Source organism: Mesoplodon mirus (genome assembly GCF_964341445.2).
Source record: "Mesoplodon mirus genome assembly, chromosome: 15".
Classification (NCBI taxonomy): Eukaryota; Metazoa; Chordata; class Mammalia; order Artiodactyla; family Ziphiidae; genus Mesoplodon; species Mesoplodon mirus.
The window spans coordinates 24,474,534-24,491,999 of NC_138991.1; the positions used below are offsets into that span (position 1 = coordinate 24,474,534).

A 17,466-nucleotide genomic window follows, 5' to 3' on the forward strand; every position below is an offset into this window, starting at 1 on the left:
ATATTTAATAAAATTTGTGAAGGAATAATTCACTCTTTATTTAAAGAAGAAAACAGTTGGGAGAATTCGCAAAAGAAGGGATCTAAATGACTAAAAACTATGAAAAAATATTCAACTCCTTAGATAACTAATAAAGAAAAGCAAATTGAAATAACAAAGAAGTGGTTTTTTATTCCCTTTCAAATTGGCAAAGATTTTAGAAGATAATTCTCAGTTCTGGCAAAGTGCTATCAAACTGGCATTTTCCCACATGGCAAGTTGACTTATAAATTAGTACAGCCCTCTTGGGAAGCAGTTTGGCAGTAGTTCAAGTGTTTGTTCTTTTGATTTATGAATTTTAATTTTGATAACCTAAAGTAGTGCAGAATTACAGACCAAGCTTTATGATGCTAAGTCATTAATTGCAGGATTATTTATAATGATTAGAAAAATTGGAAAATACTTCAAAGTAGAGAGAGGAATGGCTAAGTAAAACATGGTTTGCCCATGTAATTAAAGAAAATACAGTTTACCCATGCACATGATATTTGAAAATAATTGTAAATTATGTGAGGATACATTTATTTTTTAAAAGCTCAATACAAAATTGTGTATTTTAATAAAATATAATCTCAACTATGTTAAAACTACAATACAAATAGAAATAGATTCCAAAAGAGTAATACTTGTTTCTGCAGAGTAAGTTCGTGAGTAATTTTTATTTCCTCCTCATATCTGTTTTTTCCCAAAGTTTCTTCAATGAGCACATAATTTAAAATAAATTAAATTGATTGATAAGAAGATAGGGACATTGGAAGTAAACTAGGTACCTCTCTCCCCAGACTTCCGTGGAGCAGGTGCCCCCACAGGAGGGAGTGGCCTCATTTGCTTTGTCCCCTTGACTCCTTCTACTTGCCCTCCTTTGACTTCCTTTGTGGCAGCCTAGGGTTGCCTGGGACACGCTGAGGGCCACAGGCCAGGACAAAGCCTGGGCCATTGTATTGTGATGTCCTTGTTGGAGTGTTGGCCAGGAAACTCAAGTCTGTGGGCAGGGTTGATGTTTGTTTAGTGGAGCAGCTTGGGTTTTACTTCAAAGGTTGGGGCTTTGGTGAAGGAGCGAATTAAAATACTCCATCCCTCTGAAGTCATCTTCATTAGGCTTTCAAAAGGAAAACAAACAGGTGTTAATAAGTACTCCTGCTTATTCACTGTTGGTGTTTGTCCACAATGAGATGCTCCAGACTAGAAATTCTTGAGGTTTGCCGCCCAAGGACCCTTCCGACTCTCCTTATTCCACCAAAAGAGGCCTGGGTGACAGGACTTGCTTCCCAAGGAAAAAGAAGAATCAGTACTATCAGAGGTGGTTCAGAGTAAGAGCTCAGGCTTCTGTGATGTCAGACAGATGTCAATGAAAAAATGTTACCTGCAAAATCAGTAAACAAATGTGTCACAGCCCTCAAGCCATCACATTACAGCTGCCCCTATGATGAGCCCTGAGGGAACTCAGGATAGAAACAGGATGCTCCCCATCTAGAGGTCAGCCACTGCAGCCACCCCCGAAGGTGCACACTGAGGAGACTCAGGATGAGAAAACACAGGCCCAGATAGCTGAAGTGCATATCAAAGGAATGATTTCAGAGAGCCCAGATGCTTGCATCTTCCCATACATAGAAAAGCGCTAAATTCCTTAACGTGAGATACCTGGTTTTCTCTAATTAACAGTAATCTTTTGATGTTCTGACTACATGGTCTTTGTTGCAAAAACTACTATACATCTTGGCTCCTCTCTTACCTCTTTGGAAGCAGTCTCTCAGAGCTATCTGAGATGCTGTGTCCCGGGCTTAAGTCCTCAGTTTTGTCCGCCAAATAAAACATAACTCTCAACTTTTAGGTTGTGCATTTTTTTTTCAGTCGATACAGATCTGGTAGCGAATCCTAGTTCTAGCACTTCCTGGCATTATCACTTTAAGCAAGTCACTTAACTGTTTAGGGCCTCAGTTTCTTGTCTATAACATGGGGATTGAAACAGTCCCTACTGCATAGAGTAAATGTAAAGAATGAATGAGATGAGGAGAAAAAAAAATGAATGAGATGGTGCATGTGAAACACTTAGCATAGTGTGGGAGCATGAACTAGATGCTCAGTAAATGGTGGTGCTGATTGTTACTCTTGATAATATTTAAAGATATTAACAGATCCCTCAGGACTTCCTCTTGGGAGAACACCAGAATCACAACTAACTGCTGAACAATCACTGGCAGGAAGACACTGGAACTCACCAAAAAAGATAGCACATGTCCAATGACAAAGGAGAAGCCACAATGAGATGGTAGGAGGGGTACATTCACAATAAAATCAAATCCCATTACCACTGGGTGGGTGACTCACAAACTGGAGAACAATTATAGCACAGAAGTCCACCCACTGGAGTGAAGGTTCTGAGCCCCACGTCAGGCTTCCCAACCTGGGGGTCTGGCAATGGGAGGAGGAATTCCCAGAGAATCAGACTTTGAAGGCTAGCAGGATTTGATTGCAGGACTTCGACAGGACTGGGGGAAATAGAGACTCCACTCTTGGAGGGCACACAAAAGAGTGTGCACATCAGGACCCAGGAGGAAGGAGCAGTGACCCCATTGAAAACTGAACCAGACCTACCTGCTAGTGTTGGAGGGTCTCCTGCAGAGGCAGGGGGTGGCTGTGGCTCACCATGGGGACAGGGACACTGGCAGCCGAAGCTCAGGGAAGTAATCCTTGGTGTGAGCCCTCCCAGAGTCCACCATTAGTCCCACCAAAGACCCTGTAGGCACCAGTGCTGGGTCGCCTCAGGCCAAACAACAAACATGGAGGGAACTCAGCCCCACCCATCAGCAGACAGGCAGATTAAAGTTTTACTGAGCTTTGCCCACCAGAGCAACACCCAGCTCTACCCACCACCGGTCCCTCCCATCAGGAAGCTTGCACAAGCCTCTTAGCTAGCCTCATCCACCAGAGGGCAGACAGCAGAAGCAAGAAGAATTACAATCCTGCGGCCTGTGGAACGAAAACCACATTCACAGAAAGATAGACAAAGGGAAAAGGCCAAGGACTATGTACCAGATGAAGGAAGAAGATAAAATCCCAGAAAAACAACTAATGAAGTGGAGATAGGCAACCTTCCAGAAAAAGAATTCAGAATAATGATAGTGGAGATGATCCAGGACCTTAGGAAAAGAATGCAGGTAAAGATTGAGAAGATGCAAGAAATCTTTAAAAAGGACCTAGAAGAATTAAAGAACAAACAGAGATGAACAATACAATAACTGAAATGAAAAATACACTAGAAGGAATCAATAGCAGAACAACTGAGGCAGAAGAACAGATAAGTGACCTGTAAGACAAAATGGTGGAAATCACTGCTGTGGAACAGAATAAAGAAAAAAGATTGAAAAGAAATGAAGACAGCCTAAGAGACCTCTGGGACAACATTAAATGCAACAACATTCGCATTATAGGGGTTCCAGAAGGAGAAGAGAGAGAGAAAGGACCCAAGAGAATATCTGAAGAGACTATAGTTCAAAACTTCCCTAACATGGGAAAGGAAATACCCACCCAAGTCCAGGAAGTGCAGACAGTCCCAGGCAGGATAAACCCAAGGAGAAACACGCTGAGACACATAGTAATCAAGTTGAGAAAAATTAAAGACAAAGAAACATTATTAAAAGCAACAAGGGAAAAAGGACAAATAACATACAATGGAACTCCCATAAGGTTAACAGCTGATTTCTCAGCAGAAATTCTACAAGCCAGAAGGGAGTGGCACAATATATTTAAAGTGATGAAAGGGGAGAACCTACAACCAAGAATACTTTGCCCAGCAAGGATCTCATTCAGATTTGGTGGAGAAATCAAAAGCTTTACAGACAAGCAAAAGCTAAGAAAATTCACCACCAAACCAACTCTACAACAAATGCTAAAGGAACTTCTCTAAGTGGGAAACAAAAGAGAAGAAAGTGCTCTACAGAGGGCTTCCCTGGTGGCACAGTGGTTGAGAGTCCACCTGCCGATGCAGGGGACATGGGTTCATGCCCCAGTCTGGGAAGATCCCACATGCCGCAGAGCGGCTGGACCCATGAGCCATGGCCGCTAAGCCTGCGCGTCCGGAGCCTGTGCTCCGCAACAGGAGAGGCCATAACAGTGAGAGCCCCATGTACTGCAAAAAAAAAAAAAAAAAAAAAAAGGGCCTACAGAAACAAACCCAAAACAATTAAGAAAATGGTAACAGGAACATACATATCAATAATTACCTTAAATGTGAATGGATTAAATGTTCCAACCAGAAGACACAGGCTGGCTGAATGGATACAAAAACAAGACCTGTATATATGCTGTCTACAAGAGACCCACTTCAGACCTAGGGACACATACAGACTGAAAATGAGGGAATGGAAAAAGATATTCCATGCAAATGGAAATCAAAAGAAAGCTGGAGTGGCAATACTCTTATCAGATAGAATACACTTTAAAATAAAGACTGTTACAAGAGACAAGGAAGGACACTACATAATGATCAAGGGATCAATCCAAGAAGAAGGGCTTACCTGGTGGTGCAGTGGTTAGGAATATGCCTGCCAGTGCAGGGGACACGGGTTCGGACCCTGGTCCGGGAAGATCCCACATGCCACGGAGCAGTGAAGCCTGTGATCCACAGCTACTAAGCCTGCACTCTATTGCCTGCGAGCCACAACTACTGAAGCTTGTGCACCTAGAGCCCATGCTCCACAACAAGAGAAGCCACTGCAATGAGAAGCCCGCGCACTGCAAGGAAGAGTAACCCCTGCTCGCTGCAACTAGAGAAAGCCTGCACGCTGCAATGAAGACCCAACACAGCCAAAAATAAATAATAAATTTATTAAAAATATACAAGAAGAAGATATAACAATTATAAATATATATGCACCCAACACAGGAGCACCTCAATACATAAGGCAAATGCTAACAGCTATAAAAGAGGAAATCAACAGTAACACAATAGTTACTGTCGTAACTATCGTAATAGTGGGGGACTTTAGCACTTCACTTACACCAATGGACAGATCGTTCAGACAGAAAATTAATAAGGAAACACAAGCTTTTTTTTTTTTTTCCCTTTTGTCTCTTTTCTATATTGTGAGACGAAGGAAGGTCTCACGTTCACCAGGGGCTTAGATTTGAATTTTTTGATCTGATAAAGTGTAATTGGTTAGTGTGGAAAGAGACAGGTAGCAACTTGGGATGATTTGGGTATTACTATCAGAATGTTTTACTTTATTTGACCATAGGCCATAGACGCTAGCATTTAGAGAAAAAAAATTGAGTTCATGGCTCACGACAGAAGGGAAGCAAAGGTAAGTAAATTAAATAAATGCTTGATAAAAAACATACCTGTAGAAGAGCACCACATTAATTAGGGTGAGCCTTTGTGAATTTAAAATGAGTAATTTTCCTACTTCCAAGTATAGCGTGAACAACGCGAAACTCAGTTCACTACCTGTTCTAGGTTTGGATTTTGAATTCCTGTCAAGGTAGTGCTGATCAATTAACTGAGCCTACCCTTCATATCAACTCCATAAATGATTACATCATTAGAAAAAAAAAGTTCTGTGGTCATCTTAGGACCCTAATGCAACGCATTTTATGCGTGAAGTGGAGCTCTCAAGTGTCAGGTAATCCTGAGTCACAGATCACCCACCATTCTGTGAAACCCCTTCCCCATTTGGTCATCATCATCGAGGTTTCAACGGAGCCAAAAAGAACAACTTCCCAATTCTAGACAATGGGTCTTGATAATGGAAGTGATGCCCTGGAGAAAATAAAAGGAAAAGACTTCTGCTCCCCAGCCTACCTTCTCCCCAGTCCCCTCTTCCCGCCCCAGTTCTCCTTCTAAGTCTCCAAAACCCAACGTGTTAACCCCACCTCCACCCTCTCTGCAGGCCCGCTGCGGGGCAGCTCCTTTTCTGTAAGGTTGTTAGAGCCATTTTAGCATCGAGTCAGGAAGGAACTAGGAGAAGGACCTCCGAAAGCAGGGGAGCTGTGAGGGGCGGGAGGACTTGGGGACCTCCTTGCATACGCCTCCCACAGGGTCCAGACCTTCCACGCCCGGGTCCCTGAAGCCCAAAGCACACGCACAAAGGCCAAGTGTCCCGGCTTCGCTGGGCCGTGGGGTGAGGGGCGTGGGGAGAAGCAGGGCGGCCTCTCGTCGCTCCCGCTGCGGGCCCCCGTCCAGGGCCGGGCAGAGGTGGGGTGGGCGAGGAAGGGGAGCTCACGTCACGTGTGTGCGCGCTGGGACCGCAATAAATGCCCGGGAGCTCGAGGAAGCGGCGGAAGCGCTCGGCGCCTGGCTCTGCGCGGGGCGGCTGCACCGAGCCGGGGAGCGAGGTCGTCTCCAGCCTTCGCCGCCCAGCCCGGCCCCGGAAACACAAGCTTTAAATGACACAATAGACCAGATAGAATTAACTGATATTTATAGGACATTCCACCCGAAAACATCAGATTACACTTTCTTCTCAAGTACACATGGAACATTCTCCAGGATACATCACATCTTGGGTCACAAATCAAGCCTCAGTAAATTTAAGGAAATTGAAATCATATCAAGCATATTTTCCAACCACAACGCTATGGTTTATTAGAAATAAATTACAGGGTAAAAAACATAAAAAACACAAACATATGGAGGCTAAACAACACAGTACTAAATAACCAAGAGATCACTGAAGAAATCAAAGCGGAAATAAAAAAAAATACCTAGAGACAAGTGACAACGAAAACAGAACAATCGAAAACCTATGGGATGCAGCAAAAGCAGTTCTAAGAGGGAAGTTTATAGCAATACAATCCTACCTCAAGAAACAAGAAAAATCTCAAATAAACAATCTAACATTACACCTAAGGGAACTAGAGAAAGAGGAACAAACAAAACCCAAAGTTAGCGGAAGGAAAGAAATCATAAAGATCAGAGCAGAAATAAATTATATAGAAACAAAGAAAACAATAGCAAAGGTCAATAAAACTAAAAGCTGGTTCTTTGAGAAGAGAAACAAAATTGATAAACCATTAGCTAGACTCATCAAGAAAAAGAGGGAGAGGGCTCAAGTCAATAAAATTAGAAATGAAAAAGGAGAAGTTACAACAGACACCTCAGAAATACAAAGGCATCCTAAGAGACGACTACAAGCAACTCTATGCCAATAAAATGGACAACATGGAAGAAATGGACAAATTCTTATAACCTTCCAAGGAAGAATCAGGAAGAAATAGAAAATATGAACAGACCAATCACAAGTAACGAGATTGAAACTATGATTAAATATCTTCCAACAAACAAAAGCCCAGGACCAGATGGCTTCACAGGTGAATTCTATCAAACATTTAGAGAAGAGCTAACACCCATCCTTCTCAAAGTCTTCCCAAAAATCACAGAGGAAGGAACACTCCCAAACTCATATTATGAGGCCACCATCACCCTGATACCAAAACCAGACAAAGATACTACAAAAAAAGAAAATTACAGACCAATATCACTGATGAATATAGATGCAGAATCTTCAACAAAATACTAGCAAACAGAATCCAACAACACTTTAAAAGGATCATACACCATGATCAAGTGGGATTTATCCCAAGGATGCAAGGATTCTTCAATATATGCAAATCAATCAATGTGATACACCATATTAACAAATTGAAGAATAAAAACCATATGATCATCTCAATAGATGCAGAAAAAGCTTTTGACAAAATTCAGCATCCATTTATGATAAAAACTCTGCAGAGGGCTTCCCTGGTGGCACAGTGGTCGAGAGTCTGCCTGCCGATGCAGGGGACGCGGGTTTGTGCCCCGGTCCAGGAAGATCCCACATGCCACGGAGCGGCTGGGCCCGTGAGCCATGGCCGCTGAGCCTGTGCGTCCGGCGCCTGTGCTCCACAGCGGGAGAGGCCACAACAGTGAGAGGCCCGCGTACCACAAAAAAAAAAAAAAAAAAAGAACTCTGCAGAAAGTGGGCATAGAGGGAACCTACCTCAGCATAATAAAGGCCATATACAACAAACCCACTGCAAACATCATTCTCAATGATGAAAAACTGAAAGCATTTCCTCTAAGATCAGGAACAAGACAAGGATGTCCAATCTCGCCACTCTTATTCAACATAGTTTTGGAAGTCCTAGCCATGGCAATCAGAGAAGAAAAAGAAATAAGAGGAATACAAATTGGAAAAGAAGAATTAAAACTGTCACTGTTTCAGATGACATGATACTATACGTAGACAATCCTAAAGATGCCACTAGAAAACTACTAGAGCTAATCAATGAATTTCGTAAAGTCACAGGATACAAAATTAATGCACAGAAATCTCTTGCATTCTATACACTAACAATGAAGGATCAAAAAGAGAAATTAAGGTAACAATCCCATTAACCATTGCAACAAAAAGAATAAAATACCTAGGAATGAACCTACCTAAGGAGGTAAAAAACCTGTACTCAGAAAACTATAAGACACTGAGGAAAGAAATCAAAGATGACACAATAAGGTCTCATTGAATGCGGCAGCAGCTTTCCAGATTGCTGTTTTCTCCTCCAGTGGACCCGGGCCTGCGCTCCAGCATGTCTAAGGGACCTGCAGTTGGCATTGATCTTGCACCACCTATTCTTGTGTGGGTATCTTCCAGCACGGAAAGGGGGAAATAATTACCAGTGATCAGGGGAACCGAACTACCCCAAGCTATGTCTCCTTTACTGATACCGAATGATTGATTGGTTGGTGATGCTGCAAAGAACCAAGATGCGAGAATCCCACCAACATGGGTTTTGATGCCGAACGCCTCATTGGACGAAGATTTGATGATCTGTTGTCCAGTCTGATACGAAGCATTGGCCCTTTATAGTGGTGAACGATGCAGGCAGGCCTAAGGTTCAAGTAGAATACAAGGGAGAGACAAAAAGTTTCTATCCAGAGGAGGTGTCATCCATGGTTTTGACAAAGATGAAGGAAATAGCAGAAGCCCTACCTTGGGAAGACTGTTACCAATGCTGTTGTCACAGTACCTGCTTACTTTAATGATTCTCAGCCTCAGGCCACCAAAGATGCTGGAACTATCGCTGGGCTCCATGTACTGCTGCTGCTGTTGCCTATGACTTAGACAAAAAGATTGGAGTAGAAAGAAATGTGCTGATCTTTGATTTAGGTGGTGGCACTTTTGATGTGTCAGTCCTCACTATTGAGGATGGCATCTTTGAGGTGAAGTCTACAGCTGGAGATACCCACTTAGGTGGAGAAGACTTTGACAACCGGATGGTCAACCATTTTATTGCAGAGTTCAAGTGCAAGCACAAGAAGGGCATCAGTGAGCACAAGAAGGCTGTCCGTCGCCTTCGTATTGCTTGTGAGCATGCTAAGCACACTCTCTCTTCCAGCACCCAGGCCACTATTGAGATTGATTCCCTCTATGAAGAAATCAACTTCTATACCTCAATTACCTGTGCCCGATTTGAAGAACTGAATGCTGACCTGTTCTGTGGCACACTGGACCCTGTGGAGAAAGCCCTTTGGGATGCCAGGCTAGACAAGTCTCAGATCCATGATATTGTCCTGGTGGGTGGTTCAACCTGCATCCCCAAGAATCAGAAACTTCTACAGGACTTCTTCAGTGGGAAAGAACTGAATAAGAGCATCAACCCTGATGAGGCTGTTGCTTATGGTGCAGCTGTCCAGGCAGCCATTTCATCTGGAAATCTGGAAAACAAATCTGAAAATGTTCAAGACTTGCTGCTGTTGGATGTCACTCCTCTTTCCCTTGGAATTGAAACTGCTGGTGGAGTCATGACTGTCCTCAAGCGCAACACCACCATTCCCACCAAGCAGACGCAGACCTTCACAACCTACTCAGACCACCAGCCCGATATTCATTCAGGTTTATGAAGGTGAGCGTGCCATGACCAAGGATAACAACCTGCTTGGCAAGTTTGAACTCACAGGCATACCTCCTGCCCCCTGTGGTGTTCCTCAGATTGAAGTTACTTTTGATATTGATGCCAATGGCATCCTCAATGTCTCTGCTGTGGATAAGAGCACAGGAAAAGAGAACAAGATTACCATCACTAATGACAAGGGCCGTTTGAGCAAGGAAGACATTGAACGCATGGTTCAGGAAGCAGAGAAGTACAAAGCTGAAGATGAGAAGCAGCGGGATGAGTTGTCTTTGAAGAATACTCTTGAATCCTATGCTTTCAACATGAAAGCTACTGTTGACGATGAGAAACTTCAAGGCAAGATTAATGATGAGGACAAACAGAAGATTCTTGGTAAGTGTAATGAAATAATCAACTGGCTTGATGAGAACCAGACTGCAGAGAAGGAAGAATTTGAACATCAGCAGAAGGAGCTGGAAAAAGTCTGCAACCCCATCATTACCAAGCTGTACCAGAGCTCAGGAGCCATGCCAGGAGGAATGCCAGGAGGAATGCCCGGGGGCTTCCCTGGTGGTGGAGCTCCTCCATCTGCTGGTGCCTCCTCTGGGCCCGCCATTGAAGAGGTTGATTAAGCCAACCTAGCATAGATTTAGCATTGTTCCACAAAACATTGAAGAACCCAATTTTGTAGCAAATTCCATAGCAGTTTTAAAGTTGAGCTGCTGTAATAAACTCGGCATTCTTTTTTTTTTATTATTATTTTTATTTTTTTTGTGGTACGCGGGCCTCTCACTGTTGTGGCCTCTCCCGTTGCGGAGCACAGGCTCCGGACGCGCAGGCTCAGCGGCCATGGCTCACAGGCCCAGCCGCTCCGCGGCATGTGGGATCTTTCCGGACCGGGGCACGAACCCATGTCCCCTGCATCGGCAGGCAGACTCTCAACCACTGCGCCACCAGGGAAGCCCAACTTGGCATTCTTGATAGTTGAACATGGAATATGTGCACAGGGAAAGGAAATAACACTGCACTTTACAAGCACTGTATTGTAAGTGGAAAATGCAATGTCAAATAAAACGGTATTTAAAATTGGCACCATAAAAAAAAAAAGAGGACACAAACAGATTGAGAGATACACCATGTTCTTGGATTGGAACAATCAATATTGTGAAAATGACTGTACTACCCAAAGCAATCTACAGAGTCAATGCAATTCCTATCAAATTACCAGTGGCAGTTTTTACAGAACTAGAACAAAAAATCTTAAAATTTGTACGGAGACACAGCAGACCCTGAATAGCCAAAGCAATCCTGAGGGAAAAAAACAGAGCTGGAGGAATCAGACTCCCTGACTTCAGACTATACTACAAAGCTACAGTAATCAAGACAATATGGTACTGGCACAAAAACAGAAATATAGACCAAATGGAACAGGATAGAAAGCCCAGAGATAAACCCATGCACCTATGGTCAACTAATCTATGACAAAGGAGGCAAGGATATACAATGGAGAAAAGACAGTCTCTTCAATAAGTGATGCTGGGAAAACTGGACAGCTACATGTAAAAGAATGAAATTAGAACACTTCCTAACATCATACACAAAAATAAACTCCAAATGGTTTAAAGACCTAAATGTAAGACCAGAGACTATAAAACTCTTAGAGGAAAACATAGGAAGAACACTCTTTGACTTGACATAAATCACAGCAAGATCTTTTTTGATCTACCTCCTAGAGTAATGGAAATAAAAACAAAAATAAATAAATGGGACCTAATGAAGCTTAAAAGCTTTTGCATAACAAAGGAAACTATAAACAAGATGAAAAGACAACCCTCAGAATGGGAGAAAATATTTGCAAACGAAGCAACGGACAAAGGATCAATCTCCAAAATATATAAACAGCTCATGCAGCTCAATATCAAAAAAACAAGCAACCCAATCAGGAAATGGGCAGAAGACCTAAATAGACATCTCTCCAAGGAAGACATACAGATGGCCAAGAGGTACATGAAAAGCTTCTCAACATCACTAATTATTAGAGAAATGCAAATCAAAGCTACAATGAGGTATCACCTCACACCAGTTAGAATGGGCATCATCAGAAAATCTACAAACAACAAATGCTGGAGAGGGTGTGGAGAAAAGGGAACCCCCTTGCACTCTTGGTGGGAATGTAAATTGATACAGCCACTGTAGAGAACAGTATGGAGGTTCCTTAAAAAACTAAAAACAGAATTATCATATGACCCAGCAATCCTACTACTGGGCATATACCCAGAGAAAAACATAATTCAAAAAGACACATGCACCCCAATGTTCATTGCAGCACTATTTACAATAGGCAAGTCATGGAAACAACTTAAATGCCCATCAACAGATGAATGGATAAAGAAGATGTGGTACATATATACAGTGGAATATTGCCATAAAAAGGAATAAAATTGGGTCATTTGTAGAGACGTGGATGGACCTACAGACTGTCATTCAGAGTGAAGTAAGTCAGAAAGAGAAAAACAAATATCGTATATTAACACATATATGTGGAACCTAGAAAAATGGTACAGATGAACCGGTTTGCAGGGCAGAAATAGAGACACAGATGTAGAGAACAAATGTATGGACAGCAAGGGTGGAAAGCAGGTTGTGGGGAATGGTGGTGGGATGAATTAGGAGATTGGGATTGACGTATATACCCTAGTATGTATAAAATAGATAACTAATAAGAACGTGCTGTATAAAATAAAATAAATAAATAAAAGATCCCTCAGGATTGACAGGGTCTTCCTGAGCTTTCTGGTTTTTTGGGTTTTTTTTTTTTAATTTATCTATTTAATTTATTTATTTTTGGCTGTGTTGGGTCTTCGTTGCTGCTTGCGAGCTTTCTCTAGTTGCAATGAGCAGGGACTGCTCTTCAGTGCAGTACGCAGGCTTCAGTAGTTGTGGCACATGGGCTCAGTAGTTGTGGCATGTGGGCCCTAGAGCGCAGGCTGATTAGTTGTGGCTCATGGGCTTAGTTGCTCCGCGACATGTGGGATTTTTCTGGACCAGGGCTCAAACCTGTGTCCCCTGCATTGGCAGGTGGATTCTTAAGCACTGCGCCACCAGGGAATCCCCTTCCTGAGCTTTCTGGAGAAAACTGGGAGAAGGTTAAAATGAGAGGTTCTCTTCCTGGAGCCCAGCCCTGGAAGAACATGGCAGAGTGATGAACCTGAGCTCTGATGAGCCCATCACTTCCATATGAGGTTCCTCTGCGTTAAATGAGGCCTTACCCATGAAGAGAGTCTTAGAGGACCCAAAGGTCCAAGGACCCTAGAACGAAGCAGCCTGGGGTTTTGTCAGATCAACCCAAAACCTGCTGCTTCTAGTTACCTGTGCTGTAGCCTCAAGCAAATCACACAGCCTCTAGAGCTTCAGTTTGATTCCAGAGATAAGATCTGCCTCATGGATTAGTAGAGGAATAAATAAGAAACACAGAATGCTTAGCATGATTCCGTAGCAAAACCCGCTCAACAAATAGTTGCCTGCTTATTGTGATTTTTATGGTACAGCCATAGATTGAGAATCAAGAAGGTAGCATAGTGCTGCAGTTACAGACTGGGGGCTCTGGAATGAGACTGTCTGGTTTCAAATTCTATCACCATTCACTAGTTTTGTGACCCTGAACAAATAAAGTCTCTGTCCTTCAGTTTACTTATCTGTGAAATGGGGATAGTAATTTTATCCGCTCCATGGAGTTATTGGAAGGACTAAATGACTTAATACATGTAAAATGCTTATAGTCGTGGCTGGAACAGAGTATGTGCTCAGAGGATTGTCATCATCATCATCACTGATGTGGATGGACTACTCTGAGAAAGCCTGTGCTGTTGAAAGAACACTTGGCAAGGAGTATAGAACACTGGGCCAGGCCCTAGCCCCTCCTCCTGCCCAGTAGTCTTGCTTGCTCTCAGGCCCTAGTGCAACTTCCTCTTCTCAGTGTCCTGGGAGACCTCAGCCCTTTTGGCCACATTCCTGCCTGTCCTGGTACAGGTCTCTGTCTGTGACCCAGTCTCTGCTCATTCTACTTGAATTCCTTATCTTGAACCAGTTTCCATAGCTCCACCTCATCTACATTCCTCCTCTGTCCTGTAGCCCTGCCACCCACCCAGGCCCAAGTCACTTCACGGTGCAGTCCCTGGAGGCAGAGTGTTACCCCAGGCTTGTGGCCGACATGCTGACACCAAAAGAGAGTTGGGAAACATATTCAAAGCTAGATTGGATAGATAATGAAACTCCCTGATGCTGTAGCCAGTGCACATATACATTTGACTGATTTACTTTAGTATTCTTACGATAAGGCCAAAGACTAGGGCTTGTACAGGAAACCTAGTGACGGGGTATCTGGGCCATTCTAGCAGATAAATGGTAGATTATATCTTTTTTTTTTTTTGGTAAAATTCACAGTCTTCTTGGTTAGATGAGCAGGATGCCCTAGCTCTAGCCCAAATGAGGCTGCCACTTCAGGCATTATTTGAGACATCATGTCTAGGCTTGTAGACATGTTTTTGATTGACTGTGCAAGCTAAGCCTTCTCCGATGCGACCCCTACCTACCTGCTTGCTGAGACTTTTTAGATTATAACTTTTTTGTTGAAGTATAACACATAAACAGAAAAGTGCACAAATCATTAGTGTACAATTCAATGAATTTTCACAAAATGATGAGTAACCAACACTCACATTAAGAAACAGGGAGGTTACCAACATCCACAAAAGCCCCTTTTCACCCTCTTCCAGTCACTCCTTCCAACTCTGTTTTTGCCATGTTGAGCTAATTACAGTCTGTGCCCCTCCACCCCCAGCACACCATTCTTTCCCTCGCCCTCCTACCTGTGCACATGCTCTTCCCTTGGACTGCCGGCCTCATCTACTCATTGTTCAAAACTCAGGTGTCAGCTTCCCCTGATGCGCTCCGAGTACTTCCTTTGTACTTTCCTCCCGTATTTTGTCATTGTTTACTGGGAGCTCCCTGAGGACAGAGACTGTCCGAGTCACCAGTCTCCCGCACCCAGCACGGCTTGGTATAGAGCAGACACTCCAGAAATGTTGGCGTGTTGCATGGTTCATCTAAAATATCTGAAGACACCTTTTACTTTTTTCTTCCCTGCCCCTGCCCCAAGCACATAGCCTCCTCCTGCCTTCCTAACCCATTCTTCTTGCCTCTTCTAGTTTCTTAAAAAAACATGTCAGCCCTGAGTCTCTTGTGTGCCTCCATCCTCCCCCTCACTTTTGCTCAGACTGTGCATGTGCCCCATCCACACCTGCCCCAGCATCCCACACACCAGGCTCCTGACTGTTGCAGCACCACGTTTCTGCCCCCAGACCAGAGGCCTCAGCCATCCGATAGTTTACTCCACATTCTCTGTGCTGGCTCCCTACCACAAGTCCTCAACTGCTATTCTGCAGGCTCTGTTTTATTCAAGAGTCAGATTTATTTTGTGCTTTGCCCATGTTTCATTACTCTGTGTTGTTTTGTTTCAATTATTTTTAAAAATATCTTTATTGGAGTATAATTGCTTTAAAATGTTGTGTTAGTTTCTGCTGTACAACAAAGTGAATCAGCTATATGTATACACATATCCCATATCCCCTCCCTCCTGCCCTCCCTATCCCACCTTTCTAGGTCGTCACAAAGTACTCTGTGTTTTATACTTCATAAGTTTTTCTTCCTCAAGAACATTGGTTTCAACCAGAGTTATGATGGTGATCATTTCACAAGATGTACACATAGCAAATCATTATGTGTACACCTGAAACTTATATAATGTTATGTGTCAGTTATATCTCAATTTTTAAAAAAAGAACATTGGTTTCCTACTTGGATTTTTAAAAAGGATTTCACATGTATCACTGAATGATATTCATTCATTCATTCATCATGTGTGCCAGGCACTGTGCTAGGTGCTAGAGATTCTAAGTTGAGAGGTTTATTGCCTTTGAGAAACTCACAGACAAATGGGGAGAGAGAGAAACATCAGCAAATTATTAGAAGACAGTATTGAATGAGAGCATTGAATGAATTAAGAAAATGGGCACTGGAATCAGCTCAGTGATCCCATTACTTAATGTGATACGTTACTTAGCCCTTCTGTTTCCGTGCCTTGGTTTCTTCACCTATAGAGCTTTCACATACAGAGGATAGGTGCCTGACACCTAGTAAGTGATCAATAAATGTTAACTATAATCTACTATTATTAGCTTCTCTGCTTAGGCCTCATAGAGGAAATAACATTTCACTGGTTACTGAAGGATGGGTCTCTACTAGAAGGAGGGCAGGAAAGGACAGCTAAGAATAGCCTGATAACAGACACAGAGGAATGAAAACGCATGATGTTTTCAGAAATTGGGGAATGATCCAGTGTAGCTGGAGGACAGAGGATGTGTAGGAGATGGTGAGAGATGAAGCTGGAGAAATAAGACCCAGATAGTGAAGGGTCTTGTTTGCTGCTGGAGTTTGGACATAATCTGATAGATGAAGTAGAACCCTCAGAAGTCTTTAAAGAGGGGCTTGAATCAATCTAAACTGTCTTTTTTTTTTTTTTTTAGTAAAGTTTTATTTGCGTACAGCTTGCACGTTTGTTTACATGTTGTCTGTGGCTGCTTTTGCACAAGGGCAGAGTGAGTAGTTTAAACTGTGTTTTAGAAGGATCCTTCCAGCACCTCTGTGGAGGATGGACTGGATGGGAGGGAGGCGGGGAGACCATTGAGGAGGAGAAGGAAGAGGCTGCTGAAAACTCCTGGTGAGAAACAGTGAGAGTGAGAACTGCAGTCATGGATGTTCCAGAGGTGGGTCAACAGGGCATGGTGACTAGTGGAAGGCATGTGAGAGTGGGAGGGGCCTTGAATAGCTGAGGTGTCTGGGGAGATGCTGATGCCACTTACTGGTAGACTAGCAGAAGGAACAGATTTTTCCTTCCTAATGATTTCATCCAAGGAAGGAAGGCTGCTTCTTCCTGATCTTGGGAGCAAGTATTCTAAAACACAAGTCCATTTTTTAGCTAGGAGCTGTTTCTTCTCTCTTGGACCTTATAAATGGTTAGCTGCTCCAGACAAGTAATTACTGATCTCAGGCAATTAGGGCAGGAAGTGGCTGTGTTTATTTCACTCCCTGATGTCTCCTGGGGGAGAGAGAGGTGAAAGTCATGTGTTTGTTTCCACCACATTTGTAAGAATGGATGGAACTGGAACATTATCCTTCCTCTGTTAACAGACACATGGGCCTCTTCTCACTCCCACCACCACCAATCTCTGTAGAAAACAGTGTTAAATTTAAAAGTTCTTTCCAGCTTTTCCCCTCTCTTTGCTGGTTTCCCCCAAAATATCGTTCAACTTTTTGGCCTAGTCAAGGAATTCTGAGTCCACCCTAGCTGTCGGGCTCCAGAATAGCACCTTTCCCACCACTGCCATCTCCCTGTCTCAGAGTTGACCTAGTTCTGGTTCGAGGTGTGTGGGGACCTCTGCTGTTAGCACAGCTTGGCTGGGCATGATCTGTCCCTGCTCAGTCATATTTACAAGTACCCTG

The 17,466-nt window shown here is 43.2% G+C and overlaps 1 protein-coding gene and 1 pseudogene across 3 annotated transcripts in view; both read left to right on the top strand.

The window, feature by feature from the left end:
- Positions 1-17,466, top strand: part of PIGU (phosphatidylinositol glycan anchor biosynthesis class U) — a 240,873-nt gene that overhangs the window by 41,845 nt on the left and 181,562 nt on the right. The window lies entirely within an intron of this gene.
- LOC309817067 (heat shock cognate 71 kDa protein-like) lies at positions 8,602-10,565 on the top strand (annotated as a pseudogene). Its single transcript has one exon. The product of its transcript is annotated as a heat shock cognate 71 kDa protein-like (transcript).